The following is an 11,328-nucleotide window of genomic DNA, read 5'->3' on the forward strand; positions in this document are numbered from 1 at the left end:
ATGGATAGGGCGTCTGCCTACCACATGGGAGGTCCAGGTTCAAACCCCGGGCCTCCTTGACCTGTGCGGAGCTGGCCCATGCTCAGTGCTGAAGTGCTCAAGGAGTGCCCTGCCACGCAGGGTGTCCCCCGCATAGGGGAGCCCCACGTGCAAGGAGTGCGCCCCATAAGGAGAGCTGCCCAGTGTAAAAGAAAGTGCACCCTGCGAAAGAATGGCGAAGCACACACGGAGAGCTGACGCAACAAGATGACACAACAAAAAGAAACACAGATTCTCAGTGCCACTGATAAGGATAGAAGTGGTCACAGAAGAACACACAGCTAATGGACACAGAGAACAAACAACTGGGGGGGGGCAGGGAAGGGGAGAGAAATAAATAAATCTTTTAAAAAAAACTCCAACATTAAAAGCCTCAACTCTGTCCTTTGCCATGCCTTTTATCTGTGAGTCCCTACCTACTAAGGGGTGATGTGGCCCAATCAAACTCAATCATGCCCAGGTACAGACCAGATTACAAACATAATCCAGTATCTATTTTTGGAATTCATAACCATATCAAACTGCTACACAAGGTGAATGCAATGTGCATATAGACAAGGAGTCAAGGGCAAGACTTGCTGGTGGAAAGGATGCAGGGACTAAGGGAGAGGGGGGAGAGGTTTCTGGCTTGGACAGCTGAATAGCTGGGGTTACTTGCAGAGATAGGGATTCCAAGAGGACAGCAGGCTTAGCAGAAGGGGAAATAATGATCCCTTTTGTGACTTGTTGAGTTTAAGGAGCCTGTGGGACCTCCAAACAGGGACCATCCAGGGGGCAGGTACACACAAGAGTCTGGAGCTTAGGAGACCGTAGGGAGAAGGGTCCTGTATTAGCCAAAGTGGTGCTGAGATTTACAGAAATCTGTGGGCCTTTATAAAGGGTATTTATTTGGGGTAAAAGTTTGCAGTTACCAGGCCCTAAAGAGTTCAATTCAAGGTACCATAGAGGTATTTCCTCACCCAAAGTCTGTTGCCAAGTGTTGGAGCAAGATGGCGGGTGATGTCTGCGAGGGTTCAGCCTTCCTCTTTCCTCTCAAGGCTCCGTGGATCCAGCTTCTTCCAATCTCTGCTGAAGGCTGGCATAAGGCTCCTCTCTCTTCCTAGGGCTCATTTCTTTCCAGGCTCAGCTGCTCTGGTCTCTTCACGAGGCCAGCTGTAAACTATCAGGCAAATGGCTCATCTCTCTTCTCGGGACCTCTGCTGTGTCTGGGAGGCTGTCTCTCTTTTCTCAGTATCTGTTTCCGTGTTCTCACTCGAGCATCCGTTTCTATAGCCCACCAAGGAGGCGGACACTCAAACTGAGTCACCCTAATGATGTGGTCGAATCAAAGCCTTAATCTTCACATAATTTAATCAAAGGCATCTCAGCTGAATCTAATACACTCAAAGGGAATCATGCTCAGAGGAATAGCCCAGTTAACAAACATAATCTATATCTCTTTTTGGAATTCATAAATAATCAAACTGCCATAGGCCCTAAGTGAGCACAGAGGAAGGTACAAGACAAAAGGACAAGACCTGGGGGGAGGGGGGAAGCAAGCAGAAGGAACATCACAGCCTTGAAGGGATTGGCTCAAGCGGGAATGAATTGGTGGGGGAGGGGTAGGCCTGCTACTTAGCAAGAGCTGCTGCAACTTTGGACAGCGGGGGTGTGGTGAGGGGAGGCAGGGACCAGCAATCTTGGGTTCTCTGTAGTAACCGGCCTTCCTGGGGATGTGGTGAAGACTGAACTAGAGGAAGTTTAAATGAGATGGGTTTAGAACAGTACCAAGGGATTACGTATGAAGGCTGTCACCTGGGCAGGAAGGTTTGGGCTGCAGGCACCCCCGGCACTAAAGCTGGGTTGCATTTGGAATCCTGGAAGTAGGGAGGGGCCGGGGAAAAGGAGACCAGCTTCTGTCAGAGGACCCAGACTCCCAAACCCAACCAGCCTATCAGAACACGTGTCCCTTTGCCTGTCCTGGCTGGTCAGCATGCCAGACAAGATGACTAGATGGCCAGGCCAGCACATGGGGAGATGGGGTATCAGTCTCAATTCTTTGGGTTGTAAATGACAGAAAAACCTAACCGACTAGCTTTAGCACACACACAAAAAAGACTTTATCAACCGCATCTCACTTTATTCATTCGCTTGCTTCATCTCACTCTTGATCTAGGGACTCAAATAATATTATCATCCCTTTTTCCAGCTCTTAGCAGCACTTCTTCTGGCTTCCGTCCATTCTCGAAAGGCTCCTCACCCTCACACCCTCCCAGGTTTAAATCTAGGTAGAGAAGAACCTGCCTCTCCAGCGGTCTCAGCAAGGGCCTCAGGGCGTTTCCTGGGCTCTGACTGAGCTTCTCCAGAACAATCACTGCAGCCAGGGAAATACCATGCTCCAGCCGACCACCGGCCACAGGCCCCAACAGAGTACAGGGAGCCAAGAGGCAGGGTGAGATCCCCCAAAGCAAAATCACAGCGCCCTGGCAGGGGAATGGCCACTGGGAAGCAAAGCAACAGGTATGCTGTGCAACCTGCGTCGCCTCGTTAACCACCCCCACCACCACCAACCCGGTATTGGACTGTGTTTCTTCTATGAAAGAAGCCAAGGCCAGAGGCTAGGCGGGGGCTGTGACCTTGAGCAGGCTCCTGTAACGCTGCAGTCAGCAGCGGCCTGTCTCATTTCTAACTGGAACCCTGCTGGCTCAAGAGCATGTTCCAGAAAAACACTAGGTCTGATTGTAACTGTACATTGAGCCTAGGTCCCCAGGAGATGAAAAGATGTGATGGTTAAGTTCCTGTGTCAGTTTGGCTGGGTTATAAGGCCAGTTGTTTGATCAGGCAAGCACTGGCCTGACTGTTGCTGTGAGAGTAACAATTACTGGATTTAAATCATCAGTCGGTTGTGTCTCTGGCTGGTTACATCTACAATCAACAAAGGAGATTGCCTTCAGCAAAGAGAGAAGTCCTATTCATTCAATCAGTTGAAGTCCTTAAAGGGAGAACTGATAATTTCAGGAGTCAGAAAGAAAAATTTCTATCTCTACTTCAGCCAACCAGTTTCTCCTGGGGGATTCCAGGTGTTAATAATAGGGGTGTGGGGTAGGGTATAGATAGGATCTGTATTTCTATAAACCTCTAACTTCTCTAACTAAAAAAAAAATTATATTAAAAAGAAAAAAACCTTCACTGAAGTTCCCAAATTGTGGCCTAGCCTATAGAATTCAGACTTGCCAGTCCCCACAGAGGTGTGCGCCAACTCCTCTAATAAATGTCATAGTATTTGCCTGCATATCTATCCTGTGGGTTCTGATTCTCTGGAGAACCTTGACTAATAGAGTCATCCTGAGCTTTGTGAGGGCTCCTGGCCTTTGGCCGACAGGACCTCACAGGGTAGCTCTCCCATATCTAACTGTGGGACCAGTCACTGAAGCTGTCAGAGCCTCAGTTTTCTCATCTATAAAATGGAATTAGTGCTACATCCCTCAGTGTTAAGTGAAATAACATGTGAAAATGCTTAAAACATTCCTGGGGCTTTTCAAACTATCTGTGAAGAAGGAATGGGTTTTGTTTTTTCCCTCCCCCAATCTCTCATGGACCTATACTTGTGTTAAATACAATAAAAATGAAGTATTAGGAAAATTAAATTTTAAAAAGACGTACAAAACACAAGCCCCAATTTTTTTCCATTAGATTCGGCCAACATAAAATTATTCTGTCAATGGCTATGAAAGTTTCTAATTTTTGTACTTTTTTCATGAGCAAATTGGTAACAAGCCATTCCCAAACCAGTATCAATCCGCAGCTCACACTTTGAATAGTACTGACTTAAAAGACTCCCACAGATGATTGTGACCTTTCCATATTACCTCTTGTTAAAGTGATTATTATTTGAAAATGGACTTTTCTCCTTCCCCTTTCACAATCCCGGGGTCCTCAGGGGCATGGACTAGCCTTGGTAACTAGTTGAATGGTGTCACCAGGCAGTCGTGGGCTGCAGGAGAGGGTCAGCACTGCCTGTGCCCAGGATAACATGAGGCACTGCAGCACACAGCACGCACACGGACTCTCTGATTCCACCAGGGTTTATACCCTTTCCGTGGCATGGCTGCTAGTTGTTCTCCAATACCCACTCTTCTTCCATGATCATTATCATCATCATCATGGAATTTTAGCTGGGAACATGGTTGTCCAGCTAAAGACTACATTTCCCAGCCTCCCCTGCAGCCATGTGCGGCCATGTGACTAAGTTTGGCCAATGGAGTATAAGCAGAAGTGATTTCCAGTCTCTTGATTAGTGAGTGCTCCCCTGGCACCCCTTCTCCCTTCTTATCAACTGGGAGATCCAGAGAGCTAAAGCAATTGTTTTGAAGTCAAAGAGAAGCTGTGTGAGAACAGTAGAGTCACCATAAAAGCTCTGCATCACCTACCTGTGGGCAAATAAACTTCTATTTTGTCTAAGCTACTGTATCTGGAGGTGGTTCTGTTACAATAGTCTTGCCTGGATTCTAACGAATGCTGAAATGAGCAGTGGCAGCAGATACCAATGGCTCTCTGATTTCACCCTGATTCTGCTCCCCTTTCCTAGTGTCTCAGGAAGGATCTTGTTCTCACAGTGAACAGGACAGTTAAAAGGTCTAAGAACAGAAAGTTGTGCAGAAATAATAAATCAATACAATCTTCGAATACCCTGGAGAGCCTTGGATATGATCACGGTTAACCGTTTGAAGTAGGGAGGTTCTGCTGTGTACCCACCCCTGAGTTGCTTCCTAAGGTCTCCTCTCTGTCTGATGGGAACCAGGTCAAGTGGAACTTGGGGGGGGGGGGGCCGTGGAAGCAGAACATCAGCAGAAAAATGCGATTGGAACCAAGAGCGGAAGCTATTCAGATGGCTCATTCAGCAGCTATTTCTTGCGTGCCTGCCACTTGCCAGGCTCTGAGCAAGGCTCTGGAGGTGTGATGGTGAACAAGAGATTAATGCCTAAAGCTTGCTGCTTATGTGGGAGGAGACCAAGGCTACACATACAATTGCATGGGTCATAACTCAGAATTGGAATAAAAGTTAGGAAGGCAAAGATGACTGAGCCCATCACAGTCATCAAGACGGGTCAGGGATGGGGGCTGGATCTCTGGGGTTTGGGGAGGTCGAGAAGGAGTTGGCTCCCCCAAGGTGGGAGATTAGTCATCTCAAAGACAGAGAGGAGGCTGTCTGCGCGGTTGTTGTGACGCACTGTAAACACGGCGCCTTTGCCCAGGACAGTCCCTACCCCGTGTCCTAAAAATCTGAGATCAAGAGTCCCTCACTCCTGCCTGGTTTTATCCCAAGAGGATTATTTGCAAAATGTGTCTTAAAAAGAAATATCCATGACCTCAGCTATTAACAATAAAATTTCATAATTTTTCTCATTAAAAAAGCCGCTCAGAACTGTGATGGAACTCAGAGTTCATGTCAAAAGGCTAAGGGAGCCAGCATGGTAAGTTGGACCCCTTTTCTTTGTGCCTGTCCATAGAGCACAACAGGGCTGGGAACTAATGGGAAATGAGTCTTGCTTTATCATTTAGGATCAGATTTGTCTGGAAGTTTCCCACGGATAAACCTAATCATTCCCGAGGTCTGGCATGACATCTTTTCTCAGAGTTACTAGGTTTTTGCATTCTTTCCTCCAATATAATAAGGAAGTAAATAGCAGGATCTGTATCTTATGAAAGGATTAGCTGTTTAAATATTAAAATGAGCAAGTATCTGTCTGTCCTATTATCAGTTCAAGAGTGAATTGCCAGCTTTGGGGGCTTCTTAAGTGCATAACAATTGTTAGCTGGGCTCTCAGCTTTGAGTCTCTCTAAAGGTATCAGCTTCCACCCCTTCTGAATGGTTCCAGGCTGCCGGGGGCCTGAGGTCCGGCTCCTGTGAGTGAGGCCAGGAGAGACAAAAGGCTGGGGAAGGGACAGTGGCTGCTCGAGTCACCTGGAGTGAGGTTCTGGGGGCACAGTCTCTGCTCTGCCCAGAGCCACTGGGAAGTGGGTGCCAGCCTTCAGCACCAGCCCTCGCAGGCAGGGAGAACCAGCTAGCGGCCCGCAGACGGGAGCCAGCCCCAGGCCTGTCTGACTCTCTTTGGTCCAGGAAGGGAGATGCAGAGGCCGGGAGAGGAGACAGCAGGCTGCGTCAGAGCTCCAAAACCCCACGCCTCCGGCCTCCTCCCTGATAGTCTCCCCACCCCTTCCTCTCAGGCTGCACCACCTCCAGGTGCCAGCAGGCAAGACTGTCAGGGGAGTCTCCAGCTGAGCCTGAAGGAGCTGCTCAGGCCCCAGGAAAACCATGGACGTGTCACCAGGCAACAGCACACACGCACACACACATACACACACACACACACGGGCTGTTCACTGCAAAATGAGGGATATATCCACAGTCTATGGTGGGGAAAATTTCTTCCTGGGTTGATGATTTATGGGGGGATTAATGGGACTCACACACACGTAAGGAAGGTAGTTGAGGGTTTGGTTTTTTCTTTTCTTTTAAGGCTAATATAATAAATTCTACTCATGTGCTTTCAGAGCAGGGACATAATAGTTATTCAATAAACGTTTGTCAGTTGCATGATCCAGTTAGCAGAAGAGAGAAAGTGCTCATTTCCCACCTAGTTAAAGGAAAAGGAAGAGAGAATCTGAGAAGGGAGAAAGGAAAGCAGAGGGGAAAGGGGCAGAAAGAGGGGGAAAAGATGGGATGGCAGTGAGCTGGGATGAAGTGAATGGAAGAAGGAAGCCCCATTCTGCTTTGCCCATGCCTCGGTCACCTGGTGTCCTTTCTTCGGAGACCTGCGCGCCTGGTATCTGCCTGCGAGCTCTTTACCCCCGTCATTTATTTTCACCTTCACAACAAACCTGGGAGGTAAATAGGATCGGCCCTGCTCTGTAGATGAACTCCCTGAGGCTCAGTGAGGTTAAACCCTAAGCGCAGGGCCTGGAGCTGGTGGAGCTGGTGCCGGAAGGCTCCAGGCTGGAGGCCCGCTGGCTCACCCCCGCCCAGGTGCTCGGCCTCCAGCCGCCTCCCCCTGGCTTGGCCGGGAGTGCCTCTGCGGAGGGATCCAGTGTCTTCCCTGCGTCTGGGTGTGGAATTCCTATTGCCTAGCACAGGGCCCGCCACAGAGGAGGTCCCCGGTAAACGTGCCCTGAAAAAGCGCAGAGAGGGCGTGAGGGGCTCGGGGTGGGGGACAGCCCCTGTGACTAGGACGGGAAGGAGAAGAAGGCAGAGGAGAGGAGGCAGGCACCTCCCGTCCAGGCCGGGGCGTGAAAGCGTCCCCATGCCGGCTAACATGGGTTTACTGCTGCACTTCCTGGCTCCTACGCAGGCTTAGCTAGGAAAGAGCTCGGTGAGGAAATGGGGGGCTGGGGGGAGGCACAGTCGAGCAGGGGCCAGCCTACATGTGCGGGATCCAGCTCTGGCAGGGGGAGCATTCTACCTCCAGCCGGCTGACAGCTCTCTGGAATCACCTGGGGAGCTTGGGCCCATCCCCCAGAGGTGGCCTTGGGGGTCCAGCACATCAGAATTGAGTAAATGTCCCCCACGTTGGAGAGCGAGTATAGCTCAATAGTTGAGCTCCTGCCTCCTAAGTGCAATGTCCTGGGTTCAATTCCCAGTGCCTCCGAAAAAAAAGTTTCCCAGCTGACTCTAATTTGCAGCATGCGCCGAGAACCCCCGCAAGCCCCACCTACCACTTCAGGGGAGGAGAAAACTAACATCCATCAAGCCTTCACCAGGGGCAGCTCACTGCCCTGCGAGAGGCTGTCTGTGCCCATCCCACCGAGGGCAAAATGAGGCTCGCACGATTAAGGGACTTGTCTGAGCTGTCATCACGAAGGGATGCCACACAGATGGAAATTCAGATCTGACTTCAGACCTCAAGCTTTCCCCACCCAACAGAAGAAAGTCAGCCCAAGCGTGGGGAGTTCCCTTACTGAGACTGGCCTGGGTGGTGCTTTAACTAAGGGGTGCTCCCTTAGTCCCTGGTCTGACAGGTGCCCGTCCTCCTCGCCAGTGGCCTGAACCTCTGAGGAGCGCCGCAGCCTTCCCGGCACTCCTTACAGAGCTTTTCCCACACATTAGCTCATTTGAGCCTCACACCTACTGCACAGGGTGAACTTGGCAAGAATGCTCAGTGAGAAAGTTCTAAGAAGCGATGTTTGCCCAAGGTCATAGAGCTAATGAGGTGACCCCGGGAAGACTAGCATCCAGCTGTCTCTAAGACGGGTGCTGTTTTCTACTTATTCCAGAATGCGGGTTTGGACAATCTGGCATTGCTAGAGGAAACCGCAGCTGGAGACAGGACAGACAACTGGTTTAGCACTGCCAGCGACGGAGCCGGCTTTTATAATGGAAAGCACTTAGGAAAGTGCCAGCCTGAGGGCTTATGTAATTGTGGGTTCTTATGATGGTTATGTGGCACATAAGTGTCATGTACCCTGTTGAATCAAGAAGCAACGAACATTATCTGGTAAGTTTGAGCGTTAGTGGTGAAAAGAAAAAAATAATTGGAATCAGGATTGAATTGGAGACCTGTCTGCATTTATCAATTTTGAAGCAACCCTCTCAAGGGGATGGCAGCGGGCCACCGAGGGCAGGGCTTGTGCAGCAGATCCCAGGGTCTTCTCCCCTGGGGGAGAAGGTGCTCCCTCACCTCCTGCATGTTCTGTGACCTCAGCGAGACGAGCTCTGTCCTCTTGGGAGGAGTGTGGTTGGGAACCAGCTTGGGTTTTGCAGGTAAGACCTCTGGGTGACAGTGGTGTTGAGCAGCAGTTGACACAGCGGTAACTGCCACCTGCCACAGGTCCACGGGGACCTCTGACTCACCCCGTCTCCAACAAGCAGGACTGTTAACAGGTGTGGAAAGAGAGGAAGAGTAAAGAGAGCAGGGTTGGACGACCGGGAGGCAGAGTCCCAGGACACGGGCAGGGACAGTGCAGGGAGACGACCCAGCCCCAGCTGGTCCTCAGCCGCCATCTGGGGCAGGCTGGCCCAGCCAGGAGCGGGGTCCTTGGCAGGGGCCCAGGGGCACAGCTGGCCCCTCATTTGGTCCCCCAATTCCAGTCTTCACTGCTTGAATCCCATGAAGGCTCAAGAGGAAGGACAGGGACATGAGGACCAGAGGAGGGTCTGGGCAGCCAGCTTTGCACCCACCCTGCCCCTGGGATGCCTCCCTCTCTGGTCTAAGCCAGAAGATTTTCACTGGTTCCCATTTTCTCCCATTTAAAAGTCAGTATGGCCTGGGAGGGAGTAGGATCCATCCATTGAATTCTTTTAAATAAACTTCTATTGAGGGATCATGAGCTCACTTAGGAGTGGCGAGAATGGAGATGAGTGTGACTCCAGCTCTGCAGCCAAGGACAGTCAGGCTCTGCCCTGCCCTCTTCCACCCTCTTCTCCCTGTGTACGCTGCTCCACTGCACCTGCTAAGGACGCTGCTCTGTGGCTTGCCTCGTGCCTCTGCACCTGCTGTTCCAGACACTGAGATGTTTTTCCTCCCTCCCCACCCCCACACTCCAAAGGCACCCAAACTTCAAGACGGAGCATCATGCATCATTCACATTCCCTGAGGACCTGCTTTGTACCAGCCACTCTGCTAAGCACTTTTTCCCCCTAGTGGTCTCCCTCATCTGTTTGCTCGTTGTCTGCTAATTTTGTTTTTGCTCGTTGTCTACTCATTGTCTGCCCGTCTTCTTTTGGAGGAACTGGAAACCTCTCGTGGGAGGCAGGTGCCCAGCTGCTTGAACCACATCTGCTCCCTATGCTAAGCACTTTATCTCTATTATTCCCTGGATGCTCAAAGCAGCCCTGTGAGGTTGGTACAGGCAAGGTAACTAAGGCTCCCACATCCTCTCCCACAGCAGGTGAGTGTAAGTAGCAGGACTGCGCTCAAAACTAGGGCTGCTTGACTTCATACCTTTCATTACCAAGCAGCCTGGGTGATAAGATCACTGCTTACCACGATGCAAGTAATTTATGAGCTCTGCCCTTTGCACATACTGGCTGGTCTAGACCTAATTCCTGTGGAATTGTTATTGTTCACAACTGTTTGTCCTTGGGGAAGGGGGACTTCCGCAGGGTCAGTGTTCAGTTTGAGCTGCATATCAGGGCTCAGTATGCAGCACACACGCAGTAAATGTTGACTAATGTTGAATGAGTGACTGGAGATAAACAGACAAATAACGATAGACAAGCGAGAAGATGGAAAATACTAAAAGTGAAACCCGGATAAAATAACGACAGGGAGGTGGGAGCAGGACGTGGTGGCCTCTGGGTGGGGAATCAGGAAAGATTTTCTGAGGGAGGAGAGCGGTGCTGCCTGGTCTGAACCTGGCACATGGTCGGTTTCAGGACTCGGCAGGAGGGAGGGAGTCCAGCTGAGAGAACCGACAGGCCAAGCTGTAGATTTGGTGGGACACAGCAGTGTGCAGGGATGCCGCTGAAGGAGAGGGTAAGTGGAGCTAATGAGGAGAGTCTCCACTGCCCAGCGGAGGTGGGGGGGCTGGGGGGGTGGCCTTGGCAGCCAATGGGGAGACAGTGAAGGCGTCCGGGCAGGGACCGTCCCGTTTAGAAATGTGTCCCTCTGGCTTACCTTAATGAAAGTAGATGATTCTCCAGAAAATTCAGTGACAGCCAGTCTGGCAATAGAGCCTGGCTCAGAAAACTGTTCCATCCATAGGAATGGATCGGTTGACTTTGACTCAGCATTGCCGCAGGTGCTATGAGTAAAAGTTACGGCCGCAGCACTCCACCACTCACTGCAGAGCGGAGGGGCAAGACAGACGTGCAGGAGCAGCGGTGGGCAGAGCACACCCCAGCGTTCTGAGGAGTGGGCACGGCTGAGGCTGGAGCAGGGGGTGGGCCACTGAGGCAGCAGACCTGTCACGCTTTGTTGGGGGGGAGGGGTTTGGGGGAGGAGCTTATCAACTCAGGTTTTTTTAGTTCCAAGTTACAAAATACAATCCTAACTCCAGGAGGGAAAAAAAATTTATTGGGTACTTATAATCAATAAATACTGACTAATAGTGAAGAAATGTTGAACGAGTGGACTGAAGTTGGCAAATAACTATTCATAAGTCCAAAATGACAAATAGTAAAAGAAAGGTCTGAACAAAATGCTACAAGGCAGGATGTGGGCACATCTGGCTGAGGAAACCAGAAACTGCCTCCTGAAATGGAAGGAATGACTGTCCTCAGGAAGGATAAGAACCAGCTCTGGGAATCTGATCAGGAACTCTGGAAGTCTCCAGACGGTGGCCATCCATATGGCAGTTCTAGAACCTCCTGAG

This window comes from Dasypus novemcinctus, chromosome 14 (genome assembly GCF_030445035.2).
Source record: "Dasypus novemcinctus isolate mDasNov1 chromosome 14, mDasNov1.1.hap2, whole genome shotgun sequence".
Taxonomy (NCBI): Eukaryota; Metazoa; Chordata; class Mammalia; order Cingulata; family Dasypodidae; genus Dasypus; species Dasypus novemcinctus.